The sequence below is a fragment of the Vulpes lagopus genome, chromosome 22 (genome assembly GCF_018345385.1).
Source record: "Vulpes lagopus strain Blue_001 chromosome 22, ASM1834538v1, whole genome shotgun sequence".
Classification (NCBI taxonomy): domain Eukaryota; kingdom Metazoa; phylum Chordata; class Mammalia; order Carnivora; family Canidae; genus Vulpes; species Vulpes lagopus.
The window spans coordinates 12498511-12513782 of NC_054845.1; the positions used below are offsets into that span (position 1 = coordinate 12498511).

Sequence of the window (15272 nt, forward strand, 5' to 3'; positions counted from 1 at the left end):
TTATTTTGAAAGCAAACCAGGTGCTCATTGCTTGAAATCATTTAGTTGTTACCTATTTAAATCCAGTTACTAACAAAAAGTTAGTTTGAAGGTATAGACACAAATCAGATAGGTTCCGGATTTTCTGAGACAAAGCCTTGTCCCATTAGATTGCTTTTGGCTGGAACCAACTAAAATGCTCTCTGAGGCTGTATCTATTTACTGAATCCCAGAAGAAACTACATTTGATTGTGACTTAGGGAGAGTTTGATGAACCCCAGTGCTGGTGTCCATATCATTGCACATTGAGACTAAAGGGTTCTCTGCCTTTCATTTATCCACTTAGGATAGAGATGGAGAAGGTGGGGCTCCACATGCATTTCAGCTCAGGATGTGGTAGTGTCCAAGTCTGAGGGAGAGGAGCACATTTGCTTTAGTAAATATGTGGTCTGTCGATGGTTCCACTGTCTTCCAATTTAGGTGACTGGTGGCCAACTTCAGTCTAGAGGCTTCCTCTGCAACTAAGCGAGGCCACACTGGTGAGGATTTCAAAAACTCAAAATAGTTTTGCTTTTCATGTTTCTCTTCTCCTTTCCATCCATCAGTCTTTCTATCATCATTTCTATTATTAATTTTGAATTACATCAATAATCTAGAACAATATGTTTTGGGATTTTCCCATGTTAGTATGTATGATCTACTTCCCTCATTTTAACTACTGCTTTTTATTCCTTGATATGGACGTGCCATCATTTATTTTTCTCTCACTTAAAGATATTTAAGAGTAGTAATCATAATGAAAGTTGGGATAATAGTTACTTGTGGAAGGGTAGTGATTAGAGGTGGCATGTGAGAACATTCTGAGGGCCTGTAAATATTCTACACCTGGCTCTGAGTGGTGATTACATGGAGTGTATACATATAAAAATTGTCTCATTTGTGGACTTCACATACTTTATTGTATATAAATTATACCTCACAGCCAAATTTTAAAAAAGTAAAGTCATTATTCTTTAAAAATATTATAAAGTATTCCAAAATTATAAAGTATTAAATTATATTTCTGAAGAAATAAGATAAGGGTGTAGAAAAGGAAAGTTGGGAAGAAAAGGAGCCATCATTTAGAAAGCACCTGTTGTTTTCTAAGCACATTATGTCATTTCTCATTTAATTATCAACAAGTACTCTGTGGAGTGGGTATTCATGTTCTATTTTCATAGATGAGGAATCAGATTCAAAAAAGGTTAAGTAAAGTTCCAAGTTCACAGGTGCTTGGCAAGTAGCAGAGTCAGGATTTGAACTAAGATCATTAGGACTCAAGGTTTGAATGCAATTCTAAGGAGAGGCTGTTAAATCGAAGAAGGTAGAGCTCAGAAGCTGAATGCATTGCCCAAACTTATGCTCAGGGTGAGTGGCAGATCCATCGACCCAGCCCGCTGATTCTTTGGTGCAACAACTTACTTCCTTTCTGTTTGATTTTCAGAGTATTTAACAAAGTTATTCTATTTTATGTCCTAGAAGAAAATGTGGGAGATGAGGATTTACTGATGAAGAAACTTTTAGAAATTTCCTACTGCCAAAGATGCAAACATGTGACATTTATGAAAGGGTAAACAAAACTATTTGGGAGTCTGAGAACTTTCTTTTCATTTTGGTCCTGGGAAAACTTGGAAATTATATGCTTTTGTAGAAAATGATTTGGTTTTTAACCTCAGAAATGTGTATGAGAGTTAGGGATTTCCCTTGTTTTGGAACTTGTGAATGATATATCATTTGTTTAAAGATGATAAGAATAGTTTAAATGACAAAATGATCTGGGACAATTTAGGAATACTCATTTTTTAAAAAAGATTTTATTTATTTATTTATGAGAGAGAGAGAGAGAGAGAGAGAGAGAGGGGCAGGGGGAACGGTAGAAGGAGAGGGCAACACAGACTCCCCACTGAGCAGGGGCCAGATGTGGGGCCCCATCCCAGGACCCTGGGATCATGACCTGGGCTGAAGGCAGTCATTTAACTGACTGAGCCACTCAGGTGCCCCAGAAAACTCATTTAAAAGCATAAACTGTGTAAACTTCCATGTAATAATTTTGGTTATAGAGACTAGTTCTCTCTTTTCTGGCTACGTCCTCTCAGTTTAATTCATTAGACTTTAAAAATTTTCCCTTTTCTATAATTTTCATTATTAAAAACTCTCTCTTTTTTCTTTTCTTTTAGTGCTCCTGGTTCTCAATCACACTGCTTCAAAGAATGAAGAGGTAGACCAGACAAAGAGTGGTGGGCAGCAAAGCAAAGTTTTGACAGTAAAGTTTATTGAATGATTGTACAAAGCTCCCAAAGAGGGAAGGGACCGGAGAGGGTTACCTTATACTTTTTTCTCTTCATTCTCCTCCTCTTGATAATTTTCTTCCACTTCTCATTACTGAGTTATATATGTTTTTATTATGTGTCAGCACTTGGCATGAAGTTGTTGATGTCAAATCCACTTAACCATATTCGAGAGATTGATAATTGTGCTCTTTTAGTAATGACGGAATGCAGCACGAACACATACTCCTCATATAATCAGCTCACTCCCATAATTGCAATAAACTCTATTCTGAAATGTTATCTATTGAGAACCATAAAACTTTTAAACCACCAAGAGGACATTTGCTACACTTGTAAGTAATAGAATCTTAGATTGTTAGCCGTGAAAGAGGTCTAATTTTGTACAGGAGGAAACAGCAGCCCAGGGATCTTTGTGTAAATTGATTACTTTCATCATAGCAATCTAACTTGCATAACCTAAAGTAAATGATATCATTTCTTTATAGCGTTTATTAAATGAGTTTGTAATGCCTACTTCCATAGTTGATTTGGTTTTGGAGGTGTGTATTATAATGCATGCAAAGTTGAAAATGTCTTTTGCACCTTTTAATCATTTAGTTTATAAATATAGAAACACTAGTAAAGAAAAAAGACGGGATGGGATCCCTGGGTGGCGCAGCGGTTTAGCGCCTGCCTTTGGTCCAGGGCGCGATCCTGGAGACCTGGGATCGAATCCCACATCGGGCTCCCGGTGCATGGAACCTGCTTCTCCCTCTGCCTATGTCTCTGCCTCTCTCTCTGTGTGTGTGACTATCATAAAAAAAAAAAAAAAAAAAAAAAAAGAGCGAAGATACAGCGTATTTCTTCCAGCTACTTGGGTTCCCTGGCATGAAGTGTGGTTACAAGTCAGTGGAATCACCTTAGGCCCTCAAAGTTATATTCCTAGAGTGGACATGAATAAAAGGCATAGACCTATGCTTTCCCTGTTAGAATATGCATTATATGCTAAGTAGAATCTTTGGCTATTTGTGCCTCTCTGCATGGAAGAACAAGACAGCCAAGCCCAACCGCATGTCCACTGTCTTTGACAGGGTTATGGTTTTCAGATGATGACAAGTCCACAAAGCAAATTCCAATCTACGATGTGACAGAGAAAAGGTTTTGTTCAAGGTGAGTTACAACTACATCAGTAGAAATATATTTTGAAATATTGTCTCTGGAATCTATCATTTTAGGAGATGTAAGTCTAGGAGACATATTCCCCCTTTTCCCAAATAAAGTAGTTTTCTTGTTTTTCTTTTCCGATTACAAAAATGATAGGGTAAGACAAAAAATCCAAGCCATACAGAAAATTACTAAAAACATGAAGTCATCCTGGCACCCAAGAAATGTTAAAATTTCTCTTGACATCTCTCTATGTATTTTATCCATCTCTGTGCGTGCATATGTGTGTGTATACTGATATAAATGATACCATATACTTGTATACTTTGTTTTTAACTTAACCATCTGTCATGGAGATTTTCTTCCCTTTAATGAGTATCAGGTTCATAGTGCCTGTAATGAGTAAAGGTTCATGGTAGCCCATTATATGGATATATCAGAATTTAATGAGTCCCCAGTTGACAGACATTGGGTTGTTTAGTTCATCGGTATAAGCAAGGCGGGAACATTCTTGTGCATGTATCTTTAACTCAAAAACTTATCAGGAAAGTAGATAAATTCCTAGAAGTCTGGTCCCTGTCACCGGTTTGCTTTCCAGAAACTTTACTTTTTAAATTTTGTCAATTTCCATTGCTGCAACAACATTTGAGAATATAGAAGCAGATTTTTCGGTTCAGTGACTTGAAAGTCTTCAAATATTCAAAATTAATATTCATTACTTTTGGCAAACAAATGTCAAATGTTCCTAATGACTAGATTAAAACATGTGCTATTTAATGATTAGTAGACAAAACAAATCTTTCTGTTTTCCAAGCCATCAGGAAAAAATAAATCCCTTCTTCTTCCGTGTTCTTACACACAATACTTTGTGTATATGTCTATGGAAGCACTTATTTGATTTTAGCTTTTATTCTTGGGTGCTTTCTCAATTAAAATGTTAGCTCCCTGAGGGCAGGAACTGTACCACCACCCTGCAAGGATCTTACAAAGTGTGTCTGAACCTCAGGAAACTTTGTGGATGAATAAACAGCCACAAAATTTTCCATTTGCTTCCCCCCATTTAGCAACTTCCACCTCCCTCTTTTTCCTCGGGTTTTGAAATATAAGTGTAATATTTGCCCAGGGCAAACAGACTCAGGGCTTGGGAGGTCGCATTGTGTAATGGATGTTAAATCAGCCTAGTTTAACTCTTGGCTGTGATTTATGAGCTTTGGGATACTGGGCAAATTGCTTAACTCCTCTGAATCCTAATTTTCTTCTCTGTAAAATGGAGATAAAAGGCTCTCTTTTGAAAAGTGTCATACAGATTAAAGGAGGTTATGTTTTAAAGCCTTTAGCAAGGTGCTTAGGGTCACACTTGATAAAAAGGAGCTATGGCTGTTATTATTTCCTCAAAGGTACAGATAAAAAAAAAAGTCAATGGTTATTGCTTGCCTTCCACTCCAGTGGACGCATCAGCTTCTTGATTGGACACCAACAAAAGCTCCAAGTTAACGGAGATTAGGTCTGAGACTTGTAATAAGATCAATCTAGAACATATGTCAGTGATGAAAATTTATGTTTTTAAAACTAAAAGAAGAAAAAAAAAACTAAAAGAAGTTCTCAGAGTATTGAAATAGGAAATGAATAGGATTGGGCTAGGCATTAATAACCATAAGAGTATTTTGTTAGGGTAAAAAACAACATCGGGCAGTCTCTAGCCCAAAGCATCACCTTATACAACTCCAGTGAATAAAAAACAAAACAAAACAAAAAAATGAAAATGTAAAAGTTGAACTATAATGACCTTTGTTCTTTCCTAACAAGCAACCAACCTTTTAAAATGACAACCTACTCTCACCTTCTTGGCCCTAGAAACACTATTGGTTTTCACCAGATTTGCCTTCCTACACTGGAGCATAGGTGGCTGAACCTACTTTCCACATAACAGTTGAGCCTTAAGAATGTGGGAACACCCTGTGAACTGCTCACTAAATTTCGTTCAGGTTTCTGCACTTCCTGCTGGAGATGGCTCAGGGAAATGCAGCGTCATCTGTGTGTCACATTTCCAATACTGCTTCCCTCCACTTAGATTTTCTGTGTATAAAGCCAGTTATCATCAGTAAGTGCACTTCTAAAAATCTATGGAGGAAAAGACTGCAACATCTTCTGCACTTAAGCAGAATTCAAATTTGAGCAAAAGATAGCTTTCTTTGAAAGACAGAGTTTTAAAAAAGATGAGCAAAGTGTGTACTTCCTGAGACCAAGTAAATATCCTCTTCTACGGAAGGAAGCAAGGACACTTCTTCCTCTTCCTCTAAGGAAACCCGACCCTGATTCTTTTTTTTTTTTTTTTCAAGACTTAGCAGAAACACAATGCTTCACATTATAAAGGCTTATTACAACACAATGACAGCACTATAATTTCTATCAGGGTGAAGTGCTTCACTTGGCTTTAGGCCAGTGAGGCTCAGGGTCATTTAGCACTTCTATAATGTCTGACACAGGCAAATACCTTTATGTTAATGCAATCTGCATTTATTTAGGAAGCATTTTAAAAACGTTATTTTAACAGAATCTCATTAGAAGCAGCAGCAGCAGCAGCAGCAGCAGCAGCAGCAGCAGCAGCGGGATCTTGCACGTGACCAGATTTGTTTTCCCTGGTGTGGATAGACTTTGAGATGGTCTATAAGCCATTTTGAGTGATGGTACCACCCACTTCTGAGGCCCAAGCAGTTGTAAAATCTGTTTGGTGGGCAGAAGGCCTTTTGGTTCTTTTGTCAAAGAAAACCTGTAATTGTAAAATTCCTTCTTGATTTCATTGTTTACATAGACATAAATAATGTTCCCTCGTCTTTTTTCTGGTTATGTGGTATGTGGTCATTCTCGATGTTTTGAAGAAGTTAAGTAAGACCTTTAAGTAAACATCTTAGGGAAATAGCTAAGATCTAAAGCTAACAACACTTCATATTTTTGTCTATTAAAAGAAAGACATAGACTTTTTTCAGAAGGCTTCCACCCCACTGCCCCTGCTTGTTTCTTGTCGTCATTGTGGGCTTTGGCCCCAGGAGACTCTGTCTCCACATAAAAGCCGTGTAATCCTTACTTCCCAGTGAGAACTACCTGAGTGCTTACAAGTAATACTTCCTTCCCACGTGGACAGGCATGGTGGCTGCTTCCTTCCCACGTGGACAGGCATGGTGGTGTGACCGGAGTCCTGCAGTGCAGCTGGGGACATGGGAGAGGGGGTGAGAGGACGAATCCTCCGTAGGGAGCAAGGCTGTGTAGCAGGTCTTTGATCCAATAGCAACATTGGGTCTAGCCAATTAGAGTTGTCTCAGTCTCCCTTAGCAATCTGACATGGCAAGCATACTGCAAGTACTTCCCAAGACTTCTCTCCTTTTTGCTTAGACTGGCGGTGGGATAAGGATAGACTGTGGGCAGTCTAACAGGAAAAACAAAGTATTTGTTTACTCATCCATTTATTGATTATAAATGCAAACATTTCCTAAGTGCTCTGTATGGCCCAGGCACTGTGCTCAATGCTTTTATTTTTTTTTCTTTTAAGATTTTATTTATTTGAGAGAGAGTGAGAGAGAGCACGAGCAGGGAAGAGAGGGAGAAGCAGGCTCCCCACTGAGCAGGGAGCCGGACAAACGATGCGTGGAGCCCTGAGCTCCATCCCAGGGGTTAGGTTCATGATCTGAGTTGAAAGTAGACCTTTCACTGACTGAGTCACCCAGGCTCCCCTGTGCTCAATGTTTTATGTACATTATCTCTATTAATTCTTACAATAACCACAAAGCAGGTAAATGTCAACCTTCATTTAGCAGTTGAGGAAACAGCCTTAGGAGAGTGTAAAGAAACTTGCCCAAGGTCACGCAACAGTAAGAGGCAAAGCTGGGACTCTATCCTGCTGTGATGCCAAGGCTGTGTTCTTAACCACTGTGCTATACTGCCTCCCTGTGTTAGAACATCTTTTATCTTTTATCCACAACAGGGTGGAAGATAAGAAACCTGCCAGATGCTAGATGCCTGGAGATACTATTATATACGCTTGTCATTATATTAACATAGTGTAGGAAGTTATGTTAAATTGTCATGTTTATACAAACAATGAGGAAACTTAAATAGGCTCCAGCAAATGTAATTCAAGCTGTTTGATCTCTAAAATATGATTATAATGATCTCTTTCTGTTGGCCTCTGTCTATCTCTGGTTTTCTGAAGTGATCTTTTGTTTTGCATGAACAGTTGTTGCTGAGCAATGCCAGCTGCAGGGAACGATTCATGATTGCCTCCTCCCCCCTCTTTCTTCCCTCCCCATCACCTCTGATCCTCACAAGTGCTATAATTTTAAATTTATTTATTTATTTATTTTAAATATTTTATTTATTTATTCATGACAGACACAAAGAGAGAGAGAGAGGCAGAGACACAGGCAGAGGGAGAAGTAGGCTCCACTCAGGGACTTGATCCCCGGTCTCCAGCATCACACCCCAGGCTGAAGGCGGCGCCAAACTGCTGGGCCATCAGGGCTGCCCTAATTTTAAATTTATATGATTGACAGAGATGGGAAGCTCTCACGTGTATTTCTCTTACAAAATTTATTAAAGCAAAAGCATCTCCAAAAAGGCCCCAGCATCGTGTCTGGTTCAGACACAACCCTTCAGGAGGGAACACGGCTACCAATATAATTTAGTTGAAAGATGGTGAAGCAGAAGGAGGAGGAAGAGTTTGGGGAATTTTACGTGCTCTGATTCTCATAGTCTCCTATTTTGGGCACCCTGAGGGATAGTTACATCTCAAAGCACAAATTAGAGTAAGGAGAACTTCTGAGATTATGTAATGTCCTCTGTTAGAGACATCAGATTTAGGGTTGGTCTAATTTACTTTGACTACTCATTTCTGAAAATTGCCTCTGGGATGCAGCGTCATCCTTAAATTAAGCTGCCCCCTTGTTCCATATTCTGTGTGAGGGAGTATATGCAGATAACCGTACAGATATCCAAAATCTGCAGGTATTCCCTGGGTTGTCCGTACAAGTATAAAGCCCCTGGTAATATTGGAGGTTCTCAATCTTCTGTGTTATGCTTTCAGCTGCTAGAATTACTGGCTACACAAATGAAGGGCTTCAAAGAACCAACTACACCACCATCTCCATGGTGAGAGAACAATATTTCTAGGTGTCCACAAAAGTAACTCCACCAAGAGCACCACTTATGTGCCTGTCTTTCCACACTATGTCTGTGTTTGGGGAATGGCCAGTTTGGCCATGTGCTGCCCTTACTATTATGCCTTTCATGTTCATGGAACAAAGTGTTTACATGTTTCAGGAAACCGAACAATCTATCTTTGTTGTTGATCTGCCATGATGCCGCATATTTTACTCTTGGCCAGATGAATCCCAACGGACCTCAGTAACAGTATATATACTCAGTTGCAGCAAAGATACATTTTACAAAATTTGGTAAAATGATCAAATGCTGGAGTGTCCTTAGCATACTGTTTAAAAGATACTGCTGGATACACCTGAAAAGTAAATCATGATAAAAGAAAGGGCAGAGTGAAAAAAAACAGAAATGCATGTGAGGGTGCTTGTCCAGGTGGCCCTGCATAGGCATTGAAAGCAGCCCTGAGCAGCTCCGGAGGCTCAGTGGTTTAGTGCCGCCTTCAGCCCAGGGCATGATCCTGGAGTCCCGGGATCAAGTCCCACGTCGGGCTCCCTACATGGAGCCTGCTTCTCCCTCTGCCTGTGTCTCTGCCTCTCTCTGTGTGTCTCTCATGAATAAATAAATAAACTCTTAAAAGAAAAATAAAAGCAGACTCGTGGCCTTCTCCTTGAGGGTGGACAATGCTTGGTGAAGCCTGGATAATGAGTCAAGAGTTTCAATGGATTCTTTAATTTGATGATTTAGAGGTGGATATGTTGGAAAACAGCATTAACATATATATATACTTAGAAGTTGGCACTTGCTCGGTATTAAAAGATCAGGTTGGCAAGTGCCCGCCATGCATTTATAGAAGCTTGTGGTGTCATCACTCCCTGTTCAGAACTACTCAAGTGATTTGAGGGAGATTAGGCGAGCTTATTTTATTGTTATGCACATTAATTTAGGAATTTGGCTGGAAGACTCCTCCCCCCCACTTTTTTTTAAAGCAAATGTCTAAAGTTGATACCTTTTAAATACTGCAGAATTCATTTTCCTCAACCTTTTTTTTCTTAAGATTATTTATTCATGAGAGACACACACACACACACAGAGGCAGAGACACAGGCAGAGGGAGAAGCAAGCTCCATGCAGGGAGCCTGACATGGGACTTGATTCTGGGTCTCCAGGATCACGCCCTGGGCTGAAGGCAGACACTCAACCAGTGAGCCATCCAGGGATCCCTTTCCTCAACTTTCTTAGTATCATAGCCAAATTAAATCCTGAGTAGTTTTGAGAAATGGACCTGAAAGAGAAAGGATGAATAAAACCCAACGAATTTCATTCAGAGTTAGCCTGTGCTTAACGTTTATATGCAATGTGGCTAGGGCAAAGCTACCTGATTTAAATATTTGTTGATAGCCTACCATGTACCAAGTCTACATTCTAGGCTCTAGTGATAATAAAACAGTGAACAAGACAGCTAAGTTCCTGCTGTACTGATCCTAAATTTTAGTGGGAGGGGCAAATCATAAAGAAGTGTTCAAATAAATATATAACAGTTCAGATAGACAGGAATAGAGAATGATAGGGTACGAAGGCAATCATGAGTGCTAATTCATAATGAGTATTTAGGGGAAGTTGTTCGGATAAGGTGACATTTGAACAGAGGATTGAGGAGCCATGTAGGTATCTATGACAACCATATTCCAGGCTGGGAACATGGAAGGCAAAGAACCCGAGACAAGCTTCTATTCTGACTCTGGGCTCATCCATGCATGAACACAACGGCAAGCAATGACTTGAAAAGCATGTGTGTTTCTTCTTGCTGTCTTGCCTGATAGGGTGTATTTTCTTTTTCAAGTCTGCCTTGTCATGAGGACATGCCCAGGCTAACCTACTTGAGATGTATGAGAAATGTGGAGAAGAACCGATGCCATATTAAACCAGCTGATGGCGAGCCCAGTGAGAATGCTCAGCGAAGAGCAGCTGAAGTGCTTCCTCAATGCGTACTTTTGATTACAGACATATAAGTGACTCAAGTCGAGACTAGGAAAGCCATCTGCTGACCCATAGACTTATGGGCAAATATAAATGTCTATTGTTTTAAGCCACAGAGTTTGAGGATGATTTGTTATGCAGTACCATTGTGGTGATGGACAACTGATTCAGGCACTCAGGGTTCTTTGCAATGTGGTCTTGCCCACGTCTTTAGCTTCGTGACCCACCATTCCAGTGCACTTTAAATTCCAGACAACTGATTTAACTGAAGTTCTTGAAATGGGACATGGTCACTCATGAATTTCTATATGCTATTTTCATTTCAGAAATGCACTTCATGCCCATCTTTGCCCGGACAACTATCCTTCTATCAAGGTCAGGTGTTGCTTCTTTGAAAAGCCATGCTGATGCCCCATGCTGGGTTAAGTGTTCCTTCTCTGTGCCTGCATGGGCATCTCTAGTACAGAAAGGCATGCTTATGATTACAATTTAGTATACTAAGTGTTCTCTCTCCTCTATGAGCAGAGGCTTCCTAAAGTCAGAGACTGGCTATTCTGTGTATCCTGAATGTAGTGTTTGGCATAAAACAGAATCTCTACACACACTTGTAAGCTTATGAAAGACATTTATTTACCTTATTGGAATAGAGTTCTAAATCTCACAAAGAAAGGAAAATTCTAAGAGAACAGGGAAGGCTTCATGGAAGAGGTAGAAATTGAAATATTCTTTAGATTTAATAGGTGGAAAGGGTTTGGGAGTTAATGAACATTTCAAGCCGAAATAGTAGCCATGAACAATGGCAAAGTGTTACACTAGCGGTTGAAGTATCCAGTACTATGGTAGTAGAAGATTCATGAGTAGGTGTATTGTAATAAAGGCAGGGGCAGAGGCAGCCCAGGTGGCTCAGTGGTTTAGCGCTGCGATCAGTCCAGGGCCTGATCCTGGAGACCCGGGATCGAGTCCCACATCGGGCTCCCTGCATGGAGCCAGCTTCTCCCTCTGCCTGTGTCTCTGCCTCTCTCTCTCTCTCTCGTCTCATTAATAAATAAAAATATAAAATAAAATAAAGGCAGGGGCATTTTGTGGGGATTTGAACAGCATGTTAAGACATTTGGCTTCATTTTGCAGAATAATGGCACCATAAGAACCATCCTTTAATGGGTTAGTTTGGAAACAGTGTATAGGATATTTTAGGGGTCAGAAGAGAAAGAGACTGGATATGTGGAACTATCTACAAGTGGCATTTGGAACAATTCAGACAAAAGACAATGCGTAAGACTGGGAATGTGTAAGAATATGTAAAATAGTAATTAAATGTGGGAGTTGGGAAAGGGGAGATAACCAAAAACTACTCTTAGATTTCTCTCCTAGTATCTGGGGAAAAAAGAACAAGCTTAATAGGAACTTTGAAACCAGTTTGGACATACTGGGTTTAAAATGCATATAGGTTAAGATATCTAGGAAGAAGAGAGAAACCTGGACTTGGAGCTGAGCTAAGAACTGGCACATTTGAGGATCTTCTGTCCAGAAAGGATCGTTGTAGGAATGAAGCCCAGGGAGATAAGTTTAAGGGCTGATCCATGCAGAATGCCTTTATTTAGAGGACAATAGGAGAAAATGGGGCACATAAAAGAAACATGTATAGTAGAAAGTAGATTCAGATAGAGTAGCTGGTGGACAGTGCAAAAGAGGAGCCTAAGAATGGAATGAAGTACCAGTTTCAGATAGGAAGAAAAGTTAATGGGAAAGAGGACTGAGAAGGAGATAGTGGATTTGATCACGTTGGTGTCTTTAAGAAAAGAATGTTTTGGTTTATGGTTGTGGATTTTGAAGTCAAATTGTAAGGATTGAGTTGGGATAAACGAGAAAGTGGAGACAGAGAGTGTAGATTCCAAAAAAATTGATAAGGGGAGGAAAAAGATGAAATAGTAGTTGAGCATTGGAAAAAGACATTCATATGATTTGGACATTTGTATAGGTACATGGGTGGGGTGGGGGTGGAGCTGGAATAAGAGATGGCTCTAAAGCTCCCAGAAGCCAATGTTTATAGCAGCAATGTCTGCAATTGCCAAAATATGGGAATATATGTATGAATATTATCAGAAAGAATGAAATCTTGCTATTTGCAATGATGTGGATGGAACTAGAGTGTATTATGCTAAGTGATATAAGTCAGTCAGAGAAAGACAAATACCATATGATTTCATTCACGTGTGGAATTTAAGAAACAAAACAGATGAATGTAGGGGAAGGGAAGGAAAAATAAAATAAGAAAAAACAGAAAGAGGCAAACTATAAGAGACTCAACGATATGAAAAAGACTGAGGGTTGCTGGAAGGGAAGTGGGTGGGAGGCATGGGGTAACTGGGTGAAGGACAATAGGAGGGCATTTTATATAATGCGCACTGGTGTTATATGCAACTGATGGATCACTAAATTCTACCCCAAAACAAACAAAAAACAAACAAAAAAACGTAGACTTGATAATGCATAAAGGAGAGGTTTGCCTTTAAATAGGGGGGACTGCACTTCTTTTTCCACTATAGAATACAGCAGAGGAAATATTTATCCTTCACCATTATGGGGCATAACCATGGCTTCACACAGTCCATATTTGGACCACACTCAAAGACAAAATATCATAGCTGATCAGCCACTTGACATGTACGGCAATGATCATTTTTAAACTTGTCTTAGAGGTTAAAAATATTTAAAAAACTAAATGTGAGTGTATTAGTCTCATCAACAGCCCACTATTTTTTTACATATAACAAAGAAATATCAAACTGTTAAGGGATAAACAAAAATATGTGGGTTTTTTTTTAAAGGGTAGGAAGCCAAGCAGATGATATTTATCAAATGCTAATTTATTCATAATAATTAGCTTTGCTTATGTCTCCAAAATTTGGGACATTGGGAATGAATAGTAATTTTGGTATAATATAGACACAATTGTTAACTACTCTTTAGGTGGGTCATTCTCTCATTTGGATTTAGTATTTTGTAAAATAGAAAAGTACTTTCTTTTTTAGAGCTAGTTTCAAAAATAGACCCTTAACTGTGTATATAACTAGTATAATTAAACCTGTAGTAGGTATATATTTGTATTTGTATTGAAGTAGTAGAAATTTGAAGTAGTAGAAATTTATAGATAGTTTACATTCATTCAGGAAAATTCCCTCCAATGTGATTAATGCTTAATGATAAAAACCACTTTCAAGAATTGATCTTTGAATGAAGTCTTTTTTTTTTTTTTTAAATTTTTATTTATTTATGATAGTCACAGAGAGAGAGAGAGACACGCAGAGACACAGGCAGAGGGAGAAGCAGGCTCCATGCACCGGGAGCCTGATGTGGGATTCGATCCCGGGTCTCCAGGATCGCGCCCTGGGCCAAAGGCAGGCGCCAAACCGCTGCGCCACCCAGGGATCCCATGAAGTCTTTTTATAAGGAGGAGATGAAGTGGGGTTTCTAGTTGCTATGTTGATTTGGTTTAAGGTAGTTCCAATACTATAAGTCTGCTCTATCTTTTATTTTTTTTTTATTTATTTTTTTTTGCTCTATCTTTTATTAAAATATTTGGGTGACTTATTTTTTTTTCACTGAGGTTGTCAAGTTATGGATGAAAAAAAGACTAAGGGCAAACAAGGTTGTTATAGGTGGATAGACATTCTGTCCAGTGGTTTTCATGTCATTTGCAAGAAGTGAACTATCCATCCTCTGCCCCACACTTCACCTCTTTCCCTTGTGCCCTCACAAAGAGGCTGATGATGTTCTGTGAGGAACAGCTGGGGAGTTGCTGGGCTACTCAAAACGAGGGCTGCTTTGATCTCTGCTCAACCCTGATCTCTTAGGTCATCTCTCTCTTTTTTTGTCAGGGGAAAGGGCATGTGTCTTTTGTGGATTCCTGGTTCATGGTGGTATCTGGATAAGGAAGAAAGGCTGTCCCTGCACTTTTGACTGTGGGTTGCTTGGCTGCATGTCCCAGTTCAGATTCCAACACACTCTATGTTGAAGAAGAAGCTTACAAGTCTGAACTTTGGTTTGGGCAACTGAGAATGAAAGCATTTTTCATCTGAACTTTCTGTGCTTTATGAACACCTCAAGGGAAACACCTTTAGTACTGGAGCCCTAATAAAGAGCATAAGAAAATTTGTTTTTCTGATGAAGAAAAATCTTGATGCACAAAACAGATGATACAAGCAACCCTGTTTCCCTAAATGCTTGTTATTTAATCTACTTAATAAATTTTGAATTCTTTGGAGATAAAGCAAAATGTAAGCAAAAATATGAGAAAAAGGAAGATGAGAGGGTTTTTTTTGTCATTGTTGTTTAGAGATACCAAGATATAGAAATTATTCCTTTTTTTTAAAAGAGTTTATTTATTTATTCATGAGACACACACACACACACACACACACACACACACACACAGAGAGAGAGAGAGAGAGAGAGAGAGAGGCAGAGACATAGGCAGAGAGAGAAATAGGCTCCCTGCAGAGAGCCTGATGCAGGACTCCATCTCAGGATCCCTGATCATGCCCTGAGCCAAAGGCAGATGCTCAACCACTAAGCCACTCAGGTGTCCCAGAAACTATTCCTTTTTTAAAAAAATTTATTTATTTATTTGAGAGAGAAGGAGAGAGAGCAGGGGGTGGAGCAGTGGGAGAGGAAGAGAATCTCCAGCAGACT

At 39.3% G+C, this 15272-nt stretch overlaps 1 protein-coding gene and 1 long non-coding RNA gene across 13 annotated transcripts in view; one reads left to right on the top strand and one right to left on the bottom strand.

Moving 5' to 3' along the window:
* The first annotated feature begins 1235 nt into the window (after positions 1 to 1235).
* The window catches only part of CD28 (CD28 molecule), a 77166-nt gene continuing 63129 nt past the window's right edge, over positions 1236 to 15272 (top strand). Inside the window, exons 1-5 of one of the 12 annotated variants that reach the window (XR_005985070.1) lie at positions 1236 to 1386; positions 1498 to 1588; positions 2196 to 2281; positions 3380 to 3458; positions 14459 to 14850. The gene's annotated coding sequence lies outside the window, so the exon portion shown is untranslated. Of the gene's footprint in view, positions 1387 to 1497; positions 1589 to 2195; positions 2282 to 3379; positions 3459 to 6006; positions 6287 to 10443; positions 12689 to 14458; positions 14851 to 15272 lie in introns of those variants that run through there. The other 11 variants (XR_005985072.1, XR_005985066.1, XR_005985074.1 and 8 more) reach the window with 11 other exon arrangements.
* LOC121480716 lies at positions 5952 to 7850 on the bottom strand. Its single transcript, XR_005985078.1, has 2 exons — positions 6567 to 7850; positions 5952 to 6222 (listed from the first exon to the last, which is right to left on the bottom strand). It is a non-coding gene; the product is annotated as an uncharacterized LOC121480716 (long non-coding RNA).